We start from the raw sequence: 26,682 nt of genomic DNA, 5'->3' as shown, positions 1-26,682 counted from the left end.
ATCTTCCTGCAATTAGAGACATTGCCCCGCAGTTACAGACATCAGCAGTGGCCATGGATAAGAGCATGCTGTTTACACCCGAGATTTTTCTTTTAAAAGAACAGAATGTCATCTTGTGCTTTAGCCAAACTTTACAGCTGGTTTCCATGTGTTTTTATACATGTTGTCTTCTCTGCCTGAAATGCTCTTCCCCTCGGCCGGGCGCGGTGGCTCACGCCTGTAATCCCAGCACTTTGGGAGGCCGAGGAGGCGGATCACGAGGTCAGGAGATCGAGACCAGCCTGGCCAACATAGTGAAACCCCATGTCAACTAAAAATACAAAAAATTAGCCAGGCGTGATGGCAGGCACCTGTAATCCCAGCTACTCGGGAAGCTGAGGCAGGAGAATCCCTTGAATCCAGGAGGCGGAGGTTGCAGTGAGCCGAGATCATGCCACTGCACTCCAGCCTGGGTGACAGAGCAGACTCCATTTCAAAAAAAAAAAAAAAAGAAAAAAAAGAAACGCTCCTCCCCTCATCTCTGCAAGCTCAGTGCTCCCCATATTCTTCAAACCCATCCCCAAAGCCACTTCCTCCATGAAGAGTTTCTCTGTCTTTTGAACTGAAATCCTCCTGAGTGTCCTCAGTACATTATCTATGTATCTATGTCTATTACACCATGAACTTCCTCAAGCAGCTGGTAGAGGGTCTCCCCCTGCAGCTGGTAGAGGGTCTGGCACATAGCAGTCCTCAAAAATACAGAAATGAATGCACGTTCGAGAAGTAGCTGGCAGTGGGCAACATTTAATTGCTTTGTTAACTTTGTATTTTATTGTTTATATTACACATTATAGGTATGTACAATATATCACATACATGTATATCTTAATGGCCATGTTCTAGTCTATATGTATAAGCTAATTATTCTTTGGATGATTTCCAAATAGTAAAACATTAATATAAATCTGCTAATATGGACATTAAAATGGAGTTATTACACATGAATAGTTTTGAGGAGAGCTTTTGGCAATGGAGGAGTGGGAAAACTATCACCCATAGCCTTGTAGTACTGTGCTTTGTCAGAATTTGCTTTCACCCTGTCTATAGGACATGTGACTGTTACTTCCCTCAGCCCCAGTTACAAAGTGCAGAGCAGAGGAGAGTGGAAGAATCAACGTGCCCAGGCCCACTAAGGCAGAGCCTTCAGGTCAACCACCAACCACCTGTTTCCACCAGCCCATGGTTCGACATGACTTAACTGTGGCTTCAATGAGAGGAAAAGCCACCACATCAAATAACCATAGACAATATTATTATTATTATTATTATTATTATTATTATTTGGCCAGAGGTGGGGAGAGGTGGTGAGACAATATTAGTCTAAGTGATCCTATCATCTATGGTGTGGCCTAAGAGGTTAAGGTTATGTCGCTACATCCTTTATAAATTCACACACTCCTAGCAATTTATGGCAGAGCCCCTACCAACTAGCTCTGGGTCATAACTTTTAATAAAAACATTTTTTAGTGTCCCAAATCTCATTACATCTGTCCAATATAAAAAAGCAAATGGCTTCGGAGCATGATGGATGAATTAAATAAATTTGAAAAACAGCCTGTGGTAGAGGCTCATAAAACCCCCCACCATGTCCCATATAATGAAAATGTGGGAGGATAACCAGTGTCAGCATGAGCGTGTTGTCACCTTCCTGGGAAAGGAGAGGTGGCCTTTGGTGAGGTGTGGAGCTGAGGTGTGATGAGGCGATTTCTTTGAATTCAGTTGAAGCTTGGTCTGAGCAGATGAACAAATGCATTTTTTTGGAATCACACAGATATGGACCGGGTCCTGGCCACGTCAGGCCATGGATGTGCTGGCCATGTAACCCTTGACAAGTCGATTAACCTCAGTTTTCTCATCTTTAAAGTGGAGTGGGTAATGACATCATGGCAAGTTTATTGAGCAGTTTAATTGAGATGTGTGTGCAAAGTCTTGTTTGGTGTTTAGCACATAGTAGATGCCCAAGGAATAGTAGCTATTATTATCTTCTCCTATTTTTGGCTCATTTCAGTAATGCACATGCACTTTTTTTTTTTTTTTTTTTTTTTGAGACAGGGTCTCACTCTGTCACAGGTTGGAGTGCAGTGGTGCAATGTTGGCTCACTGCAACCGTTGCCTCCCAGGCTTCAGTGATTCTCCTGCCTCAGCCTCCCGAGTAGCTGGAATTATAGGTGCATACCACCATGCCTGGCTAATTTTTGTATTTTTGGTAGAGACGTGTTTTTGCCAGTTTGGCCAGGCTGGTCTCGAACTCCTGACCTCAGCCTTCCTCAGCCACCAAGCCCAGCCCCAATGCACATATTTTTTAATGTTAGGAAATTATTATTACATAATATTTGGAAATAGAGGAAAAAGAAATGAAAATCTTTCCAATGGCCTCTCTTTAGAAACCACCTCCACTCAAGAGCCCAACACTTCCTAGACCTCCCATCCTTACTCCTGAACCCTTCAATCCATTCTTGACTCCATCTTCTCTCTTTTGCCCTGCTCTTGGCTACAGTCTTGCCTGATCATATTCATCCCATCCGTATCTTTTTTTACCTTGTGTCTACCTTACTGTTCTAACTCTGGCTCAGTCATTTCTCAGAGCTGCTCTCTTACGGCTACATGTTTGGGGCAACCTTTGGAGACACCCAGTGCACTTCCTCCAGCCAGTGGGGAGATGCTTCCAGCTAATAAATACACTTTTTCCCAGGTGATTCTTATAGACAAAAACTGTCTACTCCCTAGTCTCTCCAAATTGCTAAATCTTGTTTTACCCACAATTATCACTTGAGTTTTAATTCATTTATATTAAAGTCTTTTTTGTTTTGTTTCTTACAGATTTATTTTCATACTATCATAGCATGTACACAGTTTTGTATTCTTTTAAAAACTCAACATGACATCAAATTTACTCGCAACTTAAGCTTCCAGTGAGGAAATATAAAAGAAGATATTCTCTCATGTTGTTTCAATATGGTTCTAGCTTGAATCATCATTAAAACATTGAAATAAAGTTCCCACAGGGAGTTTATCTTCCTATAATCTCTTTTCAAAACAGTGGGGACACTATGATTCCATTACTGAGTAAGGCAACGAGGAAGACCAGATTCATGTTATTCTTACCGGAAAAATGACAGTGGATAAGGGACTTGGGATAAAAAATATCTCACAAAGGAAGAAAATCTTTTTTATGGCTTCCAAATCAGAAACCTGCTGTGGTTCTCACTCCTGACTGCACAGTGTAATCCTTTGGGGCAGCTACTAATGCCAGAACCACATCATCAGAGATTTGGATTGTACTGGTCTAGGGTGGGGCCCTGGCATCAGTAGGTTTTAAAAGCTCCCCAGGCGATGCTAATGTGCAGCCGGATTTGCAAATCACCATGCTGGGGAATAAACTCTCAGTAGGAATAATTAGCAGAAGGTTCCTAGGATAACTGAAGCTGCCTTGATTGATTATGCAATTGATTAATTAGTTTCTTCAATGAACATTCACTGGGTGCTTTCCACATGCCATGTCCTGGCTGGGCACTGGAGATACCTAGATGAATAACACATGGTCCTTCTTTTCATAAGGTCAGAGCAGAGCTATGCTGTATAATCTTTGTAGCTTGGGGTGGACAGTTGTGGGACAAGGACCACACAAGGCTTCTAGATCTAAACTCAGAGCTCAGACCAAGGCTGAAAAACAAAAAACACAAAACAAAACAAAAATTCAATTATCCATTTAGAAGGCTCAAGAGAAATGGATTAACTTAAGTGATTTGTAACTGCACTAAGGTGGGTACTATTAAGGACACCTACTGATTCCAGGCATCTGAATGCATGTTACATTTCCCTAATGAAGGATTTAACAAGGAAGACACATGCTAATGGAGACTAATTCCTTCTGGGGTATCTAGGAGTTTATGCTCTTTATCACCTTTACCCAAGAGTGAACAGCCACTTTCCCATTTCTTGGCAGAGAGAGATGGGAAAGCTCTGTCTGGCAATTGAAGAACAAGGGCAAGTGGCTTGAGGTGGGGAATAGAAACCCTGATTTTAATAAATGATCTCTAGACCAGCCCTGTCCAATAGAACTTTTTGGGATGATGTAAAGTTCTCTATCTGTGCTGTCCAATACAGCAGTCAGTAGATACATGCACACTTCAAATATGGCTAGCATGCCTGATGAACTAAATTTTAAATTTTATTACATTTTCATTATTTTTGATTTAATAGCTTCATGTGGCTAGTGGCTACAGTATTGGACAGCATGACTCTAGATAAAATATATTAAAAAATAAACTTCCAGTTAACTGGGTGCTTCCTAAATACTAGACGTAGTCCTTCCTTATATATTCTCTTCTATTCTTTTAAAGAATATCCTATATTTGCATTGACTGGAAGATGTCTATGGGAGAATTGATTTCTTTGCTGTGTCTAGACAGTACCATGAAATCAAACTCAGTTTGCAAAAGCGGCAGACTTCTTCTAGCTATAAGAGGTTTTTTTTCATTGCCGGAGCTAAGTGAAAGCCAGATATTTGTGGAGTTTTTTAGAAGAAAGTTAAGATTCATGTTTCAAATGGAAATCCATGAAGCTTCATTAGAACTGAAACAAAATGGAATCCCATTTAATGCCAAAATGTGCCAGGCCTACTGAGATTTGGGGATCGGTGGTCTTGCCGGACTCAATACCTTGATCTAATAGAGAAATTGGTGCTTCTTTGAGGTTTTGTCTTTATAATGATTGAGACGTTGCCTCTAATTACTCCAATTTGGGCCTCGCTTTAGCAGCTAATAGTCCTCCTTCTTCCAGCTTCCAATTCAGGAGGATCCCAAAGGTTGTACAGAAGGTTGGAGGATAAAGGGAAATGCTTCAATCTTACAATAAAAGTTACATCTTCCCTTGAAGTGCTCACATGTGTAATACATCCACAAATCCTTGGACAACAAAATATTTACATGCAGATTCTTACAAATTAAGCTGATTCTTGAAATGTTCTTTCTTAATATGCAAGGGGAAGTTCGGCATGGGGAATGTTGGTGCAAGGATTTTGCTGGCACCTTATTAAGACATTGCAAGAAAGGCAGAACCCAGTGGACAAAGTTCAGGGTGCTAAGCTGACCTCAACGGGCTAACGCAAATGACAGGGCATAGCTGTGGCTAAAGCCTCTGCCTCTGGATTCTTGGCCTTCTCAACTTTCATCTAATGTCAAGAAAACTAATTTGCTTGCAAGTGAAAACACTGAGTACTTTTAAAGTGAGAAATGTGATGGTTTCAGGAGAGGCAGAGTGAGGGAATGAAAAGAGAGATGTGGGGAACAGTAGTTTTCAGTTCAAACTGCTGCTCCATCACTGGCATTTCCGTGAATAAAGTTTATCATTTAAGCCTCAGTTTCCCCCACTGCAAAAGAGGGATAACAATGCTTACAATGTGGGCTTGCAGAGAGGAAGCAGTGAGAAGACTGATGTATAGGAAAATAGCACAGCAACTGGCAGAGTAAAATTTCAACAGGCGTCATTTCCCTTTTGAAAATTACAGAAAGGGAAGGAAGGAAGGGAGGGCAGGAGGAAAAATAGTCATGGAATTATTTGCTTGGTAGGTGAGGGTAGACAGGTGCCAGGCCATGGCAAAAATTTGGGTGATACTGGTTTAGGGAAGGGATGAAGTCACCTGGAGAGGAGGCTGAAGATGCATTGTAGTCTTCACAGAGCAGATGCTCAGTCAAAGCAGCTCCTGCTCTTGGACCTTCCCCCAGTTTTTAACACCGGCAAGGCTGGACTGTTCTAGGAGTCTGCCTCATCATTCCACCCACCCCACCCTTTCTCCTTCCCACTCTTCTTCCTATCCATCCCTTATACCTATTTTAGAACTCAGATTGTAACTCCATGTTTTGATACTCAGGTTTTCTAAAAGTCAGTCAATATTTTCTTGAAAATATACATGAGGTTGGGGTTGGTGGCATGATCTGCAGGCAGAAGATCATTATGCAATAAGCTACTAATGGCTAAATTGAGTCTGACCTCAGTAACAGTGATAAAGGAAAGGAGATATCAATTGTGATGCCTGAGAAATGATAGTGCTAGTGTTAAGGGGAGATGGTGGTAGTTCCAGAGATGTCTGTCATAAGACTGTGATCATTGGTCATCCATTCACTTACTTCTATTTATTAAATATACATGATTTACTGAGCATCTATAAACAAAGTCTTCTACCACATGAAGGAGATAGAAAACAAGAAATTATACAGTTGGTGTTATCAGTGAGATAATTCACATAAAACCTGTAGTATATAGGGCCCAGCTCAGAGTAATGACAAGATTCATGCTAGTGGTTACTAGTATTATTGTCCTTATTATTAAATACATGGCACCCAACCCTACATCGTGGGGTTGGGGAAGCTGGGGGCAGCATATATTTTGAGCTGGTGGCAGTAGCAGTAGTGGGAATTTGATGGTGGAAATGCTGTTGTCATGGGATAGAGGGCAGTCATCATAAAAACAGAGATGATGATATAGCGCTCTCTGTGCTGTGTCATCATCATGATAGCCAAGATGGGGCCAGGGATGGAAATTAGGAAGAAACATTGAAAACACCATCACAGACACAGAGCTCTCTAGAAACACTGGGAAAGAATATATAATTTACACACTCGTAGAAGCTTCTTGATTCTAATCCATGACTTCATCTCAAAGATCTGACATTTGACAAGGAGGATTTTAGGATTCAATGCCCTCTTCCCTTGCCTTAGCTCCTTTGTGAGGGGAAGGATCAGGCTGCAAGATGGCATTGCTACTTTAATGGCTTTTGATAGAACAAACAGATATGCACAGGTATAAATATACACAGAAAACCAGAAATCAAAGGGGAAGCATTTCTAAAAGCTTGCAATTATTTGTTTTTAATGGTCTCTTCCTATCTCCTTTTTCCTTTTAAAAACCTATTATTCTAGTTCCACATTAGCAAAAACTCAAGGATTTTTCAAAACTCCTAACAAGATTTGGCATCGGTTCAGTACTTTGAAAAGGGAGTGAATTAGAATCACAGTAATGTGAAATTGGCTCCCATCAGCAGGATGACAGGATTCAAAACACTTTTGGGGAGGAGGGCAGGGGGACTTCTCAGAGTCAGTCATCTTTCTTTGCTGCTGTGCCTCTCTTGGAGGGGTTACCACTGCGGTCCAGATGGTATCCAAATGGTAACAAGAAATATTGGAGGGAGCTGAAATCAAGCAAGAGTAGCACAGGCTCAGGCTGAATGCAGAGCAAATCAGACGAAATCACAAATGGAGAGATGTCACAGCAAAGGAAAAAATAACCAGGAGGGCTTTGCCTGCTGCTCTGACAGCCGTTCCATGCAAAATGTTTTTCCTTTTCTTCTCCAGAGGAATGCAGATTTTACATACTTAGGAATTCATTTCCTCATTCACTTCTTCATTCTTGGATTTGATTATCAAGGCATTAATTTAATTAAGGAATAAACATTTCCCGAATGCCCATTATGAACCAGACACTATGCCTATCCTGTGAGTACTTAGATGCTGTCCATTCTCTGAGTTGTAACAGCAAAGTTAGGGAAACTGGAGAACACTAATTCAATTCAGAGTGTGAGAAGTGCCACAACAAGGGTACCAGGCTGAGCATTTTTATAGAGCATGTACAAGTTCATTGCGGCTGTGCTGTTCCCGGGACTGAAACCAACTCCATGTGAATAGCCAAAGCAAGAATTCCGTTTTTAAGTGAATGGAATTGGACTCGATTACTATCCTTGAATTTTTCTTTGTTGTAACATTAGGGAAATATCCATCTCATAAGACTGAGTTGAAGATTACCCAGGATAAGATTCAAGGTAACAGTTGAACATGTGCCTGACAAATAGTAAGACTTCCATTAGTGTCTGATTATTTGGATCTTCTATTAAGTCAACAATTCAATACAGTATCCTTTAGGAATATGATGATTTTGTAGCACCTACTTGATGGGATTTTGAGCTGTTTTAAAAATTTCAGAATTGCAGAATAGAATTAGAAGAGACTACAGAAATCTCTAACCCAACTCATCCCTGTATTTATTTCAAATCAAGAAACAGAGACCTTCAACTTTCTCAAAAACATGATAATAATAGTGGCAGATTTGGGATGACACAGCAATTTCCCAACTCCTGTTCTAGTTCCTTTTCACTCCACCATGGTTCCTCTCACAGTTGTATAGATTAAGAGGAGACCATCATAAGTCAGAGCAGAGAAACCTAGCTCACATTTTGTAACAAGGAAACAGGCTCAAAGGAAACCCTGGCTTGCTCATAGGGAAACCAGTGAGGGAAATGACTACTTCCTAGAGCTCTGAGGATCGAATGAGGCAATATTCACAACTAGATGACCTGGAAGGCAGCCTTAAGGTTTGAAGTCCAGAGGATATCTGAAAGAGCGTTATCCTCGACTGTTTTTGATTGATTGTAGAACTTGAAAATAGTTTGTGTGTATCTTAATATCACATGCCCTCTGAATAAGTCTCTAGGTATATTCTTTACCGTCTCAGGCCTTGGCATAAGACCTTTCCTCTGTCTGATCATGATTTCTACTTTTATTTATCAAGAAAACTATAACATACCCCTAGAGGACATGTTATCTCTAGTCAGCTCTTCAAAACCTCCATGACCCTCAGGATGGATTAGATGACTACCCTTGGCATCACACATGTCCAGGCACAATGACTATTACCTTCCCTCTTTTCTACTATAGCCTATGGCCTTGTAGAGACTCTAGTTCCTCATATGGGAAACTGTCTTATTCATCTTTGATTTTCTAGTACCTAGATGGCCTAGTGGTCAGCACACAGAAGGAAATTATATTGAATTGATACATTTTAAAAAACAAAATGAATAAATGGATGAACTTGTTTATATAATACAATAGAAAACTGAACAGAAAGAAACTTGGTGATAGCATGACTTATTATATGGAGGGTATGGCATTCCATATGTTGTTTTCAAATGCTTGGCATGTATGTGCATGCATGCACACATACACACGATCACACACACACATACATACACACACACACAATCACAGAGATTCGGCATTTGTTATTAGGAACTCCAGAAAAAAGCTGTCACATCTACCCTGCCATTTGGCCAAATGGGGCTTTACAATTAGGATAAATTACTCCATTTCTAACTTAAAAGAAATACTAGGCAGAAGTTCCAGAAAAAGTTATAAGAACAGGGATATGATGTCCTCCTAGCCCTACTAATATCTGGATGGCATTTTCAACTGACTCTTCAAGCTCCTCCCCAGTGAGACCCATCAGTGGTTCTAGTGTGTCAGCAATCTGAGATAGTCTTTGCTACTGAAAGTCTTGCCAATATCTGATCAGGACCCTTTTGGATTTTAGTAATTAGTGGGTGACTATATCCCATAATTTTCAGCCTCTCAAACTTAACATGTCCAAAGAACTTTTGATCTCCCCAAACGTGTTCTTTCCTTGTCTTCCAGTCTCTATAAAGGCCACCAACTCACACCTAGATGCTCAAGTCACAAGCTACTTCAGATTCCTCTCTCTCCCACACTTTGACATGTAAGCTTTCATGAAGAAATGCTGATTCTATCCCTGAACATATCTCAAAGCTGTCTGCCTCTCTCCCTCTTCTCTGTGGCATTCTTTTTTGCCCAAGAGTGCTGCTTCCACTTTTGCCCACTTAAGTTCATCTCCCAAAGAGAGGTCAAAGTGGTCTTTAAAAAATATCAGATGAGGCCAGGTGTGGTGGCTCACGCCTGTAATCCCAGCACTTTGGGAGGCTGAGGCGGGCGGATCACCTGAGGTCAGGAGTTTGAGACCAGCCTGGCCAACATGGTGAAACCCCATCTTTACTAAAAATACAAAAATTAGCTGGGTGTGGCAGTGCATGCCTGTAGTCCCAGCTACTCAGGAGGCTGAGGCAGGAGAATCTCTTGAACCCAGGAGATGGAGGTTACAGTGAGCCGAGATTGCACCACTCCACTCCAGCCTGGGCGACAGAGTAAGACTCCTACTCAAGGAAAAAAAAAAATCAGATGAGGTCTCTTATTGCACTTGGAATAAAATCCAACCTCCTCACCACTGCCTACAAAACCATCCACACTTGGGGTGTCACCTGTTCTGAACTTGCCTCCATCATTCTCCCCTTTCCTACCATGTTCTCCCTTCATGGTGAGTCACTGGCTCATTCCTGCCTCAAGGCTTTTGCCCTTGTCTTTCTCTGTTCCTGGCACACTCTTCATCTGATTGGTTCCTTCTCCTAATTCGGACTTGGGCCAGGTGTCACCTCCTCAGGGAGACCTTCTCTGACTCCACCTAATGCAGGAGTAGCCCCAGCTCTTGTTCATTGCCTTGTTTGGTTTTGTTTCAAGCACTCACTGCTCTGTTTGTCTGTTTCCTTTTCTGTTGGCAGCCTTTCCCCGTGGAAGGTGACCTGGGTTGGGACTTGGTTTGACTTGTACCTGTGCCTAGCTCAGTGCTTGACACACAGTGGACACTAGACCTTATTTGAAAAATGGGTGAAGGAATGAATGCTTGAGCAGAGCAATGCATAAGTGACCAGAGACTGGTTCTAGGAGGCACCTTACAGTATTACAGAAACTATAAAATGATAACAAAAAAGACACTTCATGCAAATACTACAGGGAAAGGGAACTCTATGTTTGCCACTTTGACATCTGTGCTCTGGCCTCGGGCTTGTTTTCCTACTTGTTCTGGTGCTGGACACCTTATCTCTGAGGACCTTGTAGCTAGGGAATGAAGAAGGCATAGTTAAGGAGATCTTACCATAGATACCAAAAGCAGAAAGTGTCTTTACTCACATGTTTGCTATATCTGTTCTATGAAAAACCTTTTTAATTAAAAGTAGCCCATATCTCCTTAGTAAGGTCACAGGTGGTTGGGATCATTATTTCTTGTTTTGACAAATCCACAAAGAAGACAAAAAAAGTACATTCTGGACTCAAGAGGAAGGAATGGGTCACAGGGTAATATTAAGACCTCCTCTCTTCTTGGCCAGGCAGAGGTCAGTAAGGACAATAACAATTATAGCTAATGCTTAGATGGAACTTCCTCTGTATGAACCAGACACCATTCTATGTGCATTCATATATTAACTCATTTAATTATCGCAACAAATGTGAGGTGCTGTTACTCGCCTTGTTTCCAAGAGGAGGAAACCAAGGCACAGAAGGTTTAATTAACTTGCCCAGGGTCACACAGCTAGTAAATGACCGAGCTAGAATTTTCACCTAAAGTGGGTTAGCTTTGGAGTATGTGCCCATAACAATTGTTATAGTGAGGAGAACAAAAGGTATAAGACGACCTACGTTTTAAGACTAGGGTGAGTGGTTAGGGTTCTGGAAAGGGCAGCCATGGTGGGCAGTTTAGGAGCTTGCCCTGTTCCAGTCTAACCCAATCCTCTCTTGGAAGACCATGGCCAGATCATAGTATAAGGGCTATCCCTATAACAATGGCAGGAGGAAGGAGGCTAGAACATCCTAGGCGACTGTGGAAACAGCAACATAGAAACTGCCAAAGGGACAAGGCTATAAGGTTTTAAAATATAAGAAAGTGGCGTGGCAGCTGGGTGTGGTGGCTCATGCCTGTAATCCCAGCACTTTGGGAGGCTGAGTCAGGCGGATCACTTGAGGTCAGCAGTTTGAGACCAGCCTGGCCAATATGGTGAAATTCTGTCTCTACTAAAAACACAAAAATTAGCTGGGCATCATGGCACACGTCTGTAATCCCAGCTACTTGGGAGACTGAGGCAGGAGAATCACTTGAACCTGGGAAGCGGAGGTTGCAGCGAGCTGAGATCACACCACTGCATTCCAGCCTAGGTGACAGAGCGAGACTCCATCTCAAAAAAAAATAAAAAAGGAAAAAGAAAGAAAGTGGGGTGGGGAACCCTGAGTATTGGGCTGACAGCATGTAGCAGTGAAAAAAAGGATAATTCTAGAGATAAGGACAGCAATACTGCTAACCTGCTGGAGAGAAACATAATGATATGCTGACGGAACTTCTATGATAGGCAGGAAGATGGGAGGTGGAGAAGAGAGAAAGTGTTGTAAAAAGTGAGAGTGAATGTCACCTTAACAGGAGACCTTCCTTTCAGCATAAGTAGAGAAGCAAGGGATTTATCCTTCACAATCAGACTCTATTTCCCTCTCCTTAGCATCTCAACCTCAATCTTCTTATCCATACAATGGAGAAAATAATAGTTGTCATCTTAATTAAACTGGATAAATATAGTTGAGAATCTGAATCAGCTGGGGGAACTCTGTAAATCTCTCTTTATATATAAATAGATGCAAGCCTTACAAAAGCAGATCTATCGAATTGGGGCTAAGGAAGTTGTGTTTTTAAAAGTGTCAAAAATGATTGTTAAGCAATGAAGCCTCTGGATTCCCTGAAGTAGATACAGCTTGCCAAGCACTAAGCACACTTGCTGGCCCCTAGTAAGTGCTCAGCAAATATTAGTTTCTCGCCTCCTTTCTAAGTCACTGCAAAAACAAGTTTTGTATCCTTTGAGTTGTGACTGTCACCAATATATATTTTCTTATTCCCCATGATCATTTATTTAGCTCTTGCTCCTTTTTTTTACACTAGACTTTGTTCATTATTCTTCTGCATCCACTAATAATGGCAGTTAAGGAGAAAGAAAGAACCTCAACATGATGATTTATCCAGAAAAGCTGAATTACTGTACTAAGAGAGAATGAGTGCCAGCATCAATGGATATTTATGGGGAAACTGTATATTACAGCTCTGCTCGTTAGAGATGCTGTAGTTAAGGTTCTGTGAATGTTAATGATCTGTATTACAGGAATAATGACAGACTCACAGCAGCAGCAGCAGCAGTTAACAGATACCCCTGAATCACATTTTCTCACCATGTAACAGATCTCCAAGTAATCTGATTTATGTCTACCAAAGGAGCAAGCATGCATCAGGGAACCTGCATCTTGGAGGGAGTACTATTGTTGCTTCAGCACAGGTAGCATTATGGACAAAGAGTTTCAGGGACAAGAAGGATAGAAGCTTCTTGCCTGCTGTTTGAAATCTCACATGTTCTGGTCTCAGAGGCAGTTTGGCCCAGCAGGAAGAGCAGTCACCAGCTTTGGGTAGGATGACCCTAAATCCTGGTTTGCCTAACACAGCTGATATTTATGCCTATTGTCCTGACATAATTGTTAATAGCAAACCCTTTTTCACTTTCAAGAGTGCCCCAGTTTGGATGATAAACTAGGTCACCTGGTTGTAAGGTCAAAGAGAGGTGGATTAGATTCTTAGTTATGCCTCTTCTAGCTGTTCTAACTTATTTAACTCCTCTGATCTTCAATATCCTTTATGGTAGAGAAGAGACCTAATCCCAACAATAGTTTGGGAGAATAATGAAATAGCATATTAAGTGCCTAGCACAGTCCATTGCTTGGTGAGGTTTCAATATTTGGTAGTTACAATTGCTTGTTATCCCTGTCTGTTAAGGACTGGATGTTTGGGTCCCTCCCAAAATTCATATGTTAAAGCCCTAACCCCCAGTGTGATAGTATTTGGAGATGGGCCCTTTAGGAGGTAATTAGGGCTAGATTAGGTTAAAAGGGTGGTATCCTCATGATACAATTAGTGGCCTTATAAGAAGGGGAAGAGATCTCTCTTCCTCTCTCTGTTCCCACCCCCTCACTACCAGATCCACACTCTGAGGAAGGGCCGCATGAGGACATAAGGAGAAGTTGGTGGTCTACAACCCTAGGAGAGACCTCTCACCAGGAATGGAGTCCGCTAGCACCTTGATCTTGGACTTCACAGGCTCCATAACTTGAGAAAATAATTTTCTGTTGTTTAAACCACCTCATCTGTGGTATTGTGTTATGGCAGCCCAAGTGGATTAAGACATGGCCCCATAGCTATGGTGCAGCCTCTGCAGCTTCAGCCCCATCCCAGGCTTTCAAGTTACACTTGATCTTGTTGACACTATTGCTTGAGCATGGAGAACTGCAGGCCCTCCAGCCCCATGCTCTATACACCAGTCTTCCTTCCTCCAGTAGACTAAAACCATCTTCATCGCTGGGGCAGGTCTTGCTCATCCTTATATCTCTTAAAGCACTTGGTATAGTCCTTTGTCTATGTAATAGTTCATAATAATAACTCTGGCTGACATTTATTGATTGAGCACTTACTATATGCCAGGTGCTGTTATAAATATCTTCTGTGCATTACTTTATTCAATTCTTAAAAGAACTCTGTGAGGTAGTTACCACAGTCATTATCCTCATTTTACAGATGAATACACTGAGACACAAAGAAGTTTAAATAACCCACCCAAGGTCCCACCACTGGTAAGTAAGGGATAAAAATTTCAAGCCCAAATAGTAAGGCTGCAAAGCTCATACTCTCAACTGTAATACCATGTTCCCTATCAATTAACCAGTCCCTACTCTATATCAAAGACAAAAGTAATTACATCTCTTCTTATTTAATCCACATAATAACCCAGGGAAGTAGCTCTTTTCATCTTGTTAACTGGTCACTAAAAATCCAAAAGATAAAGCAACTTGCCTAGAATCATACAGCTAAGAAGTATAGGCTCCAACTAACTTCAAATTTCATGTTCTTTCTGTAGTTTTACAGCCTCCCAAAGAGTGGTCTCCCAATCTCTGTTCATGAATTATAGAATAATGAAGTCTTAGATGGGAAATAACCTGAAAAACGTCCTCATCTGTCCTCTTCACTTCTCCTACCCATGTAATAACGAGTGGATTATTCTGGACAGTAGTTTTCATACTACCTTCTCTGGATCTCTTTCCTTCTAGAACTTTCCATCTTTCAGAGTTAGTAGGTGGGGGGGCTTCAAGGTAAATAGGTTTTGAGGCTCCAACTCAGCTTCAACTATATCTCCTCTTTCATCTGTTTACATAGCAGGATATCAGGCATGTTTCATTTGAATAATTTTGGAAAAAGTTTGAAGGCTACTCTTCCAGGGGACCAGTGGCCTGCATTGTAGCAGAGAGACGGGGTGATCACTGTTATTCAGACATGCTTTCTTTACAACACACAACTGAGCAAACAAGACAGCAGGCAACTGCATATGCAACCACTTATCCCTTTCCCGATTTGCATTTGTGGAAAACAAGTTTCAGATTTAACAGCGAGTCTTTTACAACTCTGCTTGACTCCATTAATGACAGCTCAGTTTTTCAACGTTGCAAGAAAAAGAGCCAGATATCATTCAGAGTGATAATGTGACAACCCAAATGTGAGTCCTGGACTGAGAACAGAACGGAAGATGAAAGGAATTAATGCTGTCTTTGGCTAGAACCTGAAGACAGCAGGTGGAAAGGCTGATGTACAAACAGTCTTAGAAGTTAAGAGACGTACTTTGGGAGGCCGAGGCAGGCGGATCACGAGGTCAGGAGATCGAGACCATCCTGGCTAACACGGTGAAACCCCGTCTCTACTAAAAATACAAAAAAAAATTAGCCGGGCATGGTGGCGGGCGCCTGTAGTCCCAGCTACTCGGGAGGCTGAGGCAGGAGAATGGCATGAACCCGGGAGGCGGAGGTTGCAGTGAGCAGAGATCACACCACTGCACTCCAGCCTTGGCAACAGAGCAAGATTCCGTCTCAAAAAAAAAAAAAAAAAGAAGTTAGAGACAGAAATTCCCATGCATGTAACTGACAGAGCCTACAGGGAGGAAACAGGGTGCTTGGTCCCTGTCTTCTGGTTACCTGACCTTCCAAAGCATGTCACCTCAGAGCTAGCTCCAGCTCCCTGTTTGTCTCATCCCAGTCATACACTCAACACTCAAACTCATCTCGCTTTTTCATCTGCAATGCCTGCCCCTAGGCTACACCCACAGCAGCCCTCACATGCCTCCCCTTAACCTCTTTGCTCTCAGACCCATTCTTGCCCTTCCTCTAGTTTGTGCTGTAACACAGGAGGCTGATTGCCATAAACTGCATTGCCTGGGCTCCTTTGCCAACACACTTCCACTTTGATTTGGTCAACAAGGAGGCAGTAGTTGGAATTTGAATAGTGGGTAGAAGGAAGAAGCAGTGAGTTCTCTCCCAGCTGTCTTCTGGCAGTATTTGTGGCAGTGGCTGAGTCTCCTGCAGGGGTTTAGCTTCCACCAGGCAGCCCCTTTCTCTGTCCTCCGGGCCCCCACTGGGCAGCTCTCTCTCTGGTCCCAGTGCCTGCTGGCTCTGCTAACACTGTCTCTTCTGTCCTTCTATCCCTAGGGACAGTAGCCACTTCTGATTATTATTAATCTGGGTTTCCCTGCTGTCCCTTGTTTGGTTTTTCCGCTCTTCTAACACCTTTGTAACTAGTTCCTCATATTAGATCCCCTCTATTAAACTACCTGGCATGGGATCTGTTTTTCTGACTCTATCCTGAATGGATACACTTAGATGATTCCATTAGCTTCTTAATGGTCTCCTGACCTGCCAAGCCACCTGCCACAAGCCACCAGAGGTACACTGAAAAAAGCAAAACTGATGTTGTCATTCTAACACCTGAAAGCATCAGTGACTTCCTAACAGCTCCCAGATTCTCAGCACCACATTTCAGACCCTTTGCTCACTGGGGGCTTCCCTTGGCATCCTCATCTCCTGCTCCCATGGAGGCACCCTATGGTCCTGCCACCTCAGACTTAGTCATCAGCCCGTGTGATATGACAGGCTCTTCTACATTGCCATGCTTTTGAACATTCAGTTCCTTCTTCCTGAATACTGTTCCACCCTTTCTCCAGAGACAAACTCCCATCATCTTTTAAGATTCTATTCAAGCTGCATACCCTGGGTGAAGACATCATTAAACTCCTTCAGGCAAAGTTTACTGCTCCCACACTATGCTCTCATAGCATCTTGTACACAGCCTCTCACACCCTTGATTATATGAATCACAATTATTTTTATAGGTCTATCTCCTTGAGACCATGACAATTCTAAAGCAGCCTATCTTTATATCCCTAGTGAAGAGAATGCTGTTTGGTAGGGCACAGGTTTTTAGTAAATGTTTGCCCAATGGAGGAATAAATGAATAAATAGAAATTGTAAGGGAACTCAAATAGAATAAGGGTTTCTAGCAACTGGAGCTCTGGGATTACAAAAGTAATGAAGGTCTGTCATTGTAGGTATGTGAGCTCAAGCCCAATATTCAGCAATGTTCATCCACACCTATCAAAGATACTCTTGAGAGATTCTTGCATTGGAGGAGAGGTGAAACCAAATAACCTCTTTTTAATGTTGCTGTTAACTCCAAGACTCTAGAAATTCAGGATTCTATCTCAGGACAATGTTTGTTAAGCATGGCTAAAAGAAAGCTCATCTAAGAAACATCAAAAGGAACAACCTTATATTTCATTTGTGGGAATATGCAGATTCAAATTCCCTTCCCTCACTTCAGTACAACCTCCTCTTGTGTGACATCTATGTTAATTGCATTGTAATAATTATGATTTTTCTACAATGTGGTGCTTAATGAGGAAGTGAAATTGACAAACGTTCAGACAAGATTTAATCCAATTATCCAACATCTTGATCCAGATTTCAAACTAAAGGAAAAACCAACTGTTCAATTGTGAATGAAAATTTATTTGCCATAAAAGATGGGAGTTGTGGGGGGGAAGTAGGGAACAGTTGTCCAGAGAATTCTTGCAATTCTTCACATTAATGGATTGAAGCTTCTGACATGTGCAGCAGGGAAAATGAATTAAATCTAAGGCAAGGAAAGTCAACCAAATACTGACTGCTGGGGGACAGGGTGTTTGCAGGATGGGATGCAGGGTGGCAATATGAGAATCTTTCTAAGCTTGAGAGGTGAGTGGCTTTCATTAGATTTGTTATCTGGGGTTCCCAAACATCTCTTCAACATCCAGTATGAAGAAAGCAGTGTGCCAGACAGAGTGAAGTTTCACGGATGACTTAGACATGGGCGTGCCTGCTTGGAACTCAGTCTAAAGAAGGAAAGAGATGTTCACAGCTAGCTGGGGAGTGCTGGGCCTCATAAGGTGCTCATTATAAAAACTCTAGAAACAGCAAATAATGGAAGATGAACATGAGGCTGAGTATTAATTCCAACTAAGCTAAGGGTGAGGAGATGGAGGGCTGTGCATTTCCTTTCATCATAAAGGCAGTAGGTTTTAGTAGAAATTGTTTGGGCCCCTGACTCAGAACAACCTGGGGTTCAAATTCTGGCTCTGCCAAGTACTAGAGCTTTGTGATTGTGGGTGAGGTTTATGACCTCTTTAAACACCAGTTTCTTTATATGTAAATCATGTCTACCTGTTAGGGTTGTGATTACTGGAAAAAAAAAGAGCTGAATCAAGAGCCGAGGCTGTCCACGGCATACAGCAGATGCTCAATAAAGTCTAGCTACTTTTTCTACAGCAAAATCAACCTTAGATTCTTAGTACATATGGTTAGTGGCTTGGCACTATACAACAAAGAAAGAAACTGAGTCAAAGGCTGGGATGTCATATCTGATCATCAGAATTTTTATCATTTTCTCCCAGGATATCTCCTTTTCAGGGCACACCAGATAGTTCTGTAGCCCTGATTTCAAGCTCTCAGAAAGAAACTAAGGAGAAACAGATTTTCTGGACACATACTCTGTGTCTGATGCTTGTTCAGTGAGGCGACTGGATTATAATACTTGAGAAAGTTCTTTGCATCCAAAGCACCAAGTTCAGAAGGCAACACCATAACTCACTTCTGTGCATTTCAGAGTGAGCTACTTTAATGTCAAGTTATTAACGGTGAAGACAGGAATGGGGCCACTGGGGTACCTGACATGGTAGCTGAGATACTGGGAGCAAGATATTGAGATAATACTGGCCTATATAATGAACATGGTGACAAATGGAATTGGAGAGTAGATGAATAATTCTAATGTCCACTAGGGCAATCCCCTTCACGATATAGGAATCCCTTATAGAACCATTGATCCATTGCTTGAATACTCTTAGTGGCAGAGAGCTCACTACTCGATGAGGTTGTCCTTTCCCCTGAAAATCAGCTCAGATTATCTGAAATGTTTTTCTTATATTTAGCCCAGATGTTCACTCTCTCATTATACTACTGTGCTCTTCCCCTTAATCATGAAACAGCCTGTAAAATAACTGGAGGCAACTAACACATATCATCCCTAGGTCTTCTCTTCCTCAGGGTTTTATAAAAGCACCTTCCCATCTTCTTTGCAGAAACTGCTTTCACACATATTACCTGTGAGTCTCACAGGGCCCTGAGATGTCAGTAGTGGATGGCCGCTATTCCCATTTTGCAGATAAGGAAAATGAATCTCAGAAAGTTGAAGTGATCAACAAAGATCATACCCAAAGTGAGGAAAGAATCTTGGTGGGGGGTCTGATCATTCCTTTCAATTTTGGAATCCATGTTTCATCAAAAGGAAAATTTTTTAAAAAACAGAGATAGGGTCTTGCTTTGTCACCCAGGCTGGAGTGCAATTGTGCAATCATAGCTCACTGCAGCCTCAAACTCCTGGGCTCAAGTGATCATCCTGCCTCAGGCCCCCGAGTAGCTAGGACTACAGGCATGTATTACCATGCCTGGCTAATTGTTTTATTTTTTGTAGAGATGGGGTATTGCTATGTTGCCCAGGTTGGTCTTGAACTCCTGGCCCCAAGAGATCCTCCCACCTCCACCTCCCAAAACACTGGGATTATATGTGTGAGCCACCAAGCCTGGCTGTCATTAAAAGGAAATTAATGTCAAATCCAGCTGATCAATTCGACAATCTCTGTCTTTCCTATTTACTACTATGCCAACCATCTAAGAATCTCTCTCTCTCTCTCTCTCTCTCTATATATATATATATATATTTTTTTTTTTTTTTTTTTTTTTGAGACGGAGTCTCACTCTATCGCCCAGGCTGGAGTGCAGTGGCATGATCTCGGCTCACTGAAACCTCCGCTTCCTGGGTTTAAGCAATTCTCCTGCCTCAGACTCCTGAGTAGCTGGGACTACAGAAGTGTGCCACCACACCTGGCTAATTTTTGTATTTTTGTAGAGACAGGGTTTCACCATGTTGGCCAGGCTGGTCTTGAACTCCTGACCTCAGGTGATCCACCCACCTTGGCTTCCCAAAGTGTTGGGATTACAGGCATGAGCCACTGCGCCCGACCTAAGAAAGTCTTTTGAAGGCCAAAAGAATTTCTGCTAGAATTCACTGACTGGTTATTACTGATAATTAGAAAGTCTTTTATGCCTAATACAACTATATAAAAGGCTTTGAAACTGAAAAATTACAAGGAGAAGGATAAAAGATCTTTTTCAGCCATAAGAATATTACATGGGGGAATGAAGAGAGGGGAAAAGAAAAGTGCTAAGTATTTCTCACGTGAAAATGACATAAGTTGCACTAAGGTTAAAGTCTGTGTCATTAAAACAGTTGTCTGTGAAGGTTAAGTTCCACCAAGTTCAGCGTTATAAGGTGTGATAGAGTCTGAAATAGGCACTTGAGTGGCCCTGTGAATGCAATGCTCTACTCGCAGTCCCACTGTGGGACCTGAATCATGTTCAATGGCTAACAGGGTGCAAAAAGCACTAAATAATGAATGCAGTAATGGGACGCTTAGCAGACACCTTCCTCTCCACTCAGGAATGTGCTTTTTTTTTTTTTTTTTTTTTTTTTTGAGATGGAGTCTCGCTCTGTCACCCAGGCTGGAGTGCAGTGGTGTGATTTCCGCTCGCTGCAAGCTCCACCTCCCGGGTTCACGCCATTCTCCTGCCTCAGCCTCCCGAGTAGCTGGGACTGCAGGTACCCGCCACCACGCCCGGCTAATTTTTTTGTATTTTTAGTAGAGATGGTGTTTCACCGTGTTAGCCAGGATGGTCTTGATCTCCTGACCTCGTGATCCACCCACCTTGGCCTCCCAAAGGGCTGGGATTACAGGCGTGTGCCACGGCGCCCAGCCAGGAATGTGCATTTTTAACAGTCACAAAAACGTCAAGATATCTGCCTAAAGAACATGTCCAGCATTATCAGCCCGAAGAAACAAAGACTACGTGTATTTCCCAGCTCCCTGAGATGGAAATTGGTGATAAATTAATCAGCTCTGAGCACTGCTGAGTAGAGGAAGTATGGACTCAGCAGTCTCAGTGATCTGCCCAGAAGGTACTTACATTTCTCCTTTGCTTATTCAAATCTTACTCATCCTTCAAGGCTTTGCTCAATTTATTCCCTCCTTTCTGAAACCTCTGCGTCTGTCCAGCCAGTTAGCATTTCCTCTCAGCAAGCATTTATGCTGTTGGATTTCAGACACCCTGACATAAAAATGTACCTATGTGTTTACAGTCACAAGAGAAGTTAGTCCCTGTGCCAAGCTTCCAGCTGCCTTGACCAGAAAAGTAGATGAAATGTATATTTCTAGGAGTGGGTAGGATTAATCCTTATATTGGCTCACAATTCCTAGGAAAGGGTGCAGGAGAGAAGCATAGCATGACCTTGAGAACAAATCTGCTAGAAAGACAGAGACATCACAGGTCCAAATTAAAATACACAACGAAAAGCATCCAAATGTGTTATTTGAGAAAGAAGTCCAAGAAAGGGATGATAACCACAGCTGAGCATCCTGAATCAATAGGTCAAGAAGGGTTAAAACTAGGGCAAGAATGAGTAAATGAGAAAGAGGAAAGTAAAGAGATGGAACCAGCTTTCCATCTATACCTGGGCCCTAGCTCATCAAAACAAAACTGTGCACCCATCAGTTGATGCACTCAGGTGAAGGAGAGCAATAAGAAACAGAAAATTCTAACTTCTGCCCTAAGACTCTGGAACACTCTGTAACTTCAAATTTGCCATGTTACTGATTTATCTCTGTTGATGGAAGAGTGATGATGAGCTACTGACTGAGGCTCTAAGACAGAGGTTGAGGGATCCTGTTGGCTTTGAATCCTACAAAAATTTATTCATGCATACATTTTTTTTTTCCTGGGGAGAGGGTCCACCATCAATATCTCAAAGAGACTGGAAATCTCAAGAAGGCCTACCTTAGAAACAGTCTAGATAGAAGTGAATCCTGCCCTCTAGGATCTTACAAAGAAGTAGGGGAAAGAAACTGAATAATAGCCCACAGCTATTAAATTCTCATTGCACTGAGCTCATTCACATACCTTAGCTCATTTAGTCTTTACACATTTAGTCTTTACACAAAAACTCAAAGGCAGGCACTAACATTAATTCCATTTTACAGATGAGGACATGGAGAGTGGAGAGACTAACTTAAGTACTCAAATTCACAAAGCTAGAAAATGGTAAAGCTGGGAGTCAAATCCAAGTTGTTCTGATGCCAAAGCCCATATTTTGAACCATTAGAAAATACTGCTCCATGATTACCACAATAAAATGTGGTTAAGGCCAGGTGGAGTGGCTCATGCCTATAATCCCAGTGCTTTGGGAGACCAAGGTGGGAGGATTGCTTCGGGCCAGGAATTCAAGACCACAATGGGTAACATAGCAAGTCCTCATCTTTAAAAAAAAAAAAAAAAAAAAATTTGCCAGGCATGGTGGTGCACGCCTGTAGTCCTAGCTACTGGGTAAGCTGAGGCAGGAGGATCATTTGAGCACAGGAGTTTAAGGATACAGTGAGCTATGACTGCAACACTGCACTTCAGCCTTTGTGACAGAGTAAGAGCCTGTCTCAAAAAAAAAAAAAAAAAAAGAAAAAGAAAAAAAAGAAAAGAAAAGAAATTTCAAATTTGTGGTTAGAAGTTCAGCAGAAGTGGGCTTGGCATGGTGGCTCACACCTGTAATCCCAGCACTTTGGGAGGCTGAGGCAGATGGATCACCTGAGGTTAGGAGTTTGAGACCAGACTGGCTAACATGGTGAAACCCATCTCTACTGAAAATACTAAAATTAGCCAGGCGTAGTGGTGCACGCCTGCAATCCCAGTTACTTGGGAGGCTGAGGTGGGAGAATCGCTTGAACCCGGGAAGCGGAGGCTGTAATGAATCAAGATCATGCCACTGCACTTTAGCCTGGGCAACAGAGAGAGACTCTGTCTCAAAGGAAAAAAAAAAAAGTTCGGTAGAAATACATTCGAAAAAGCAATTTCCCTAGGGACTCAAGGAAAGCTGAAGACAGAAAATAACATTTTAACTGGATCTTGAATGTTGAATGAAGAAAAAGTTCAGCAAGAGTACTGGAGTGGAAGAAAAGGATGAACAGAGGCTTACGGTGAGAGAAAGGAGGGGTTCCTGAGGATCTGAGGTCACTAAGGCTGTTCTTAGTGAAAAGATTCAAGGGATGAGGGTCATGAAATTGCAAGGCCAGGTTACTAAATGGGCTGTCCACTGGAACGATGAATCTCCCCAGATAATGGCCAAAAGTAGAGAAGGCAACAAAAAACAAAATAATGGGGTCACAGAAGAAAGTGTATTTTATATTTCAACAGTTGATTATCGTTCATTCAGTTCAGTAATGATTTCATATACAGACTGAGGATAGTGCATAGAACCCCTCTTTTTGCCTGTCTGTCTTATATATTATATTGTTATATAAAATTTTAATTTTTAAAAAGAAAGTCTGTAGCCAAATGTAGTTTGAGAAATGGACTATGTAACTACCATCTCTAATTGCATATTATCTGAGACAAGGCAAGGGATGTAACTGATACACTCTTAAAATCCAAAAATTTTAGCGGTTTTCAGACAAGTATCTGGCAAATTCACTGGGCCCAAATCCTTTCTCTAGCCTTCTGTGACATGCAAATAGTTATAGGGGTTTTGGGGTAGAAGGACTACACTGATTCTTTTTTTTTTTTTTTTTTTGGAGACAGAGTCTCGTTCTGTTGCCCAGGCTGGAGTGCAGTGGCATGATCTCAGCTCACTGCAAGCTCTACCTTCCGGGTTCACACCATTCTCCTGCCTCAGCCTCCCAAGCAGCTGGGACTACAGGTGCCCGCCACCACGCCCGGCTAATTTTTTTGTATTTTTTAGTAGAGACGGGGTTTCACCGTGTTAGCCAGGATGGTCTCGATCTCCTGATCCGCCTGCCTTGGCCTCCCAAAGTGCTGGGATTACAGGCGTGAGCCACCGCGCCTGGCCTACTGATTCTTAATTCTATCAGATTGTGTCCCTAATATTTTATAAGTTACAGGGCCCTCTTCAGAAAAATTAAAGAGTTTTAATGACTTTAAACACTTTCCACAGGGCCCCAGGAGGAAAAATCCAACCCTAGGTAGGATGAAAAAACAAAAATCAAAAATAACCCTGCCAAGGAAGCAAGATGTTTTGGCTTTGCCTGATGCTGAGTTCCTGATGTAGGAGGGGAGTGAATGCAGGTGCGTGAGTGTGTGGGTTTGTGTTTAGAAGGCCACCTGTCTGCCTGGTGATCCAAGCTATGAAGAAAAAACAACACATATTTATGGAGGCTGCAGGTGGAACAGGGCAAGAATGGTTAAACACAAAGTGGAAGAAGGGCCAGGCAAGAGGGCTTCTTTGAGAACCAACACTGTCTTAGTTTGACACGGCGTCTTTGGCCCCAGAAGGAAAAAGAACTTAATGGACAATAGATGAGCTTTGAGTCTACAGGCATTCACTTGTTCATTCATTCCTCACACAGGGATTCGTTTGTTCATTTATTTTTATTCATTCATTTACCACTTGAGCAGCTACTCTGTGTCGATGCTTACTGTAATGAGGACATGAATATGATATGATTCCTGTCCTCAGTGGACTTACAAAGCAAGGAGGTGTGGAGTAAAAGTGACAACTCCTGGTGAGTAGTCCAGTGCAACAAAACATTTAGTAAGTGCCTATTAATTGCTAATGTACACTGAGTGATCACTGTTATTAATCTAAACTCTCAGAACTCAGTGAATTTGGTTTTCACATCACCATTACATAGCTGAGAAGACCAAAGACTGAATAGAGCAAAGGGCTCACTCAAGGTCACATAGCCAGTAATGAAGCCAGGATTCAAACCCTGGTATCTCTCATAGCTTAGGTTACTACCACAGTCCTCAGCGGGAACTATATTTCAGGCATTATGCTAGGTGCTGAAATTGCAAAGCCGCGTGAGATGTGATCTCTGCCAAGGTTTTTGAGGAACTCAAAGTCCAATGGTTCACATGAATATGTTAAGAGAAAATGACAATCCATTAGGATCATTGCAAAGAGAAGTAGTAGAGGTAGCCCAGAGAGACTGAATACTCTATTTGGGGTAAGGAAGGCTTTCCAGAGAGGATGTGTAATCCCCTAGAATAGTTGCCAATCCCTGGCTCAGTGAGGAGTGTTTGCTAGAGCACTGCCTGAAATAGCAACATGTGGATATGTTCTCATGTTATCTAATTCACATCTTCTGTTAAGGGTTTTGTATAAGTGTCTCCTTTAATCCTCCAAACAAAGCAAAGGTAGTATTATTTTCTTTTGGTAGATAATAACACAGAGGATCAGAGATGCAAAAAGCTGCTCAGGGACTCTCAGGAAGTGGCTGTGGTAAGAACTACACCCAGATCTCACTCTGAAGACCAGGCTCTGTGCAGACCTAAACCTGAGAAAAATGAAACCAGGTGGAACCTAGAGTAACAGGCCACTAGGCAGTTTCTCTTCTTATGGGAAATTTGTGGAAGTCTTACGACTTTCTGGAAGCTGCTTAACATACACTAATTGAGTTATCTCTTGTATTTGTCTTTCTGGCTAAGGGAAAGGTGGTGAAGGAGCAAACAGTGAGAGGCAAGGATTTTCGGAGTACAGAGGTACTCTAGGGAGTGTGCATTCATCAGAGAGGCAGGTCTACTAGGGGAATCCTGGAAGGCAGGAAGATCTCAGAGCAGGGAGGGGTGTGTGGTATTCGGTATTACCTCCGAGAGGCTTGGGCAAGTGGGATCAACTTTCCAATACATAAACTACTCTGACCTCTGATTATGTTCAATCATCTTTTTTGGTAGATAAGAACACTGAGTCTCTGAGGCAAGGAAATATATCAAAACTCTCATAGGTAGGAAGAGGAGCTCAGATTCCAACTGCAGCCACCTGTCTCTATACTATAGCCTGAGGCTTTTACTTCTTACCTCTCTTAGGCTTTTGAAAATGTTGAAAATAGCTCATGGAAAAGTCATCATTACCATCAGTTGGTTCTAGGACTCTGAGAGAACAGCGGGTTGGGAGCCACTGCATGCCATTCAGGCAGCCCAGATATTTTGCAAGCAAAATTTCTAGTGCATTTCCTTAACGATTATTTTGGAGTCAGAAATACGGGGACTTTCTTAATTCTACCAGGGATTTTCATAAATTCCTTCTACAGATAGAGTCATTCATATATTTTTTACTTTATTTTATTTTATTTTATTTGAGACGGAGTTTGGCTCTGTCACCCAGGCTAGAGTGCAGTAGCGCCATCTCGGCTCACTGCAACCTCCGCCTCCAGGGTTCAAGCGATTTTCCCGCCTCAGCCTCCCGAGTAGCTGGGATTACAGGCACGCCTCACCATGCCCGGCTAATGTTTTGTATTTTTAGTAGAGACGGGGTTTCACCATGCTGGCCAGGCTGGTCTCGAACTCCTGATCTCACGATCTGCTCGCCTCAGCCTCCCAAAGTACTGGAGTTACAGGCCTGAGCCACCGCCCCTGGCCTTCATATATTTATTAAGTGTTCCTAAAGCAGCCGTGTTGCACCTGGCTTTCATATACCAGGCCA

The 26,682-nt window shown here is 42.2% G+C and overlaps 1 protein-coding gene across 17 annotated transcripts in view; it reads right to left on the bottom strand.

Annotated features, from left to right (window-relative positions):
* DAB1 (DAB adaptor protein 1) overlaps positions 1-26,682 on the bottom strand; it is a 1,249,170-nt gene that overhangs the window by 39,112 nt on the left and 1,183,376 nt on the right. The window lies entirely within an intron of this gene.

The sequence above is a fragment of the Gorilla gorilla genome, chromosome 1 (genome assembly GCF_029281585.2).
Source record: "Gorilla gorilla gorilla isolate KB3781 chromosome 1, NHGRI_mGorGor1-v2.1_pri, whole genome shotgun sequence".
In the NCBI taxonomy this organism is placed as follows: Eukaryota; Metazoa; Chordata; class Mammalia; order Primates; family Hominidae; genus Gorilla; species Gorilla gorilla.
Note: the sequence above shows the minus strand (reverse complement) of the source record. Positions and strands in the feature narration are given on the sequence as shown.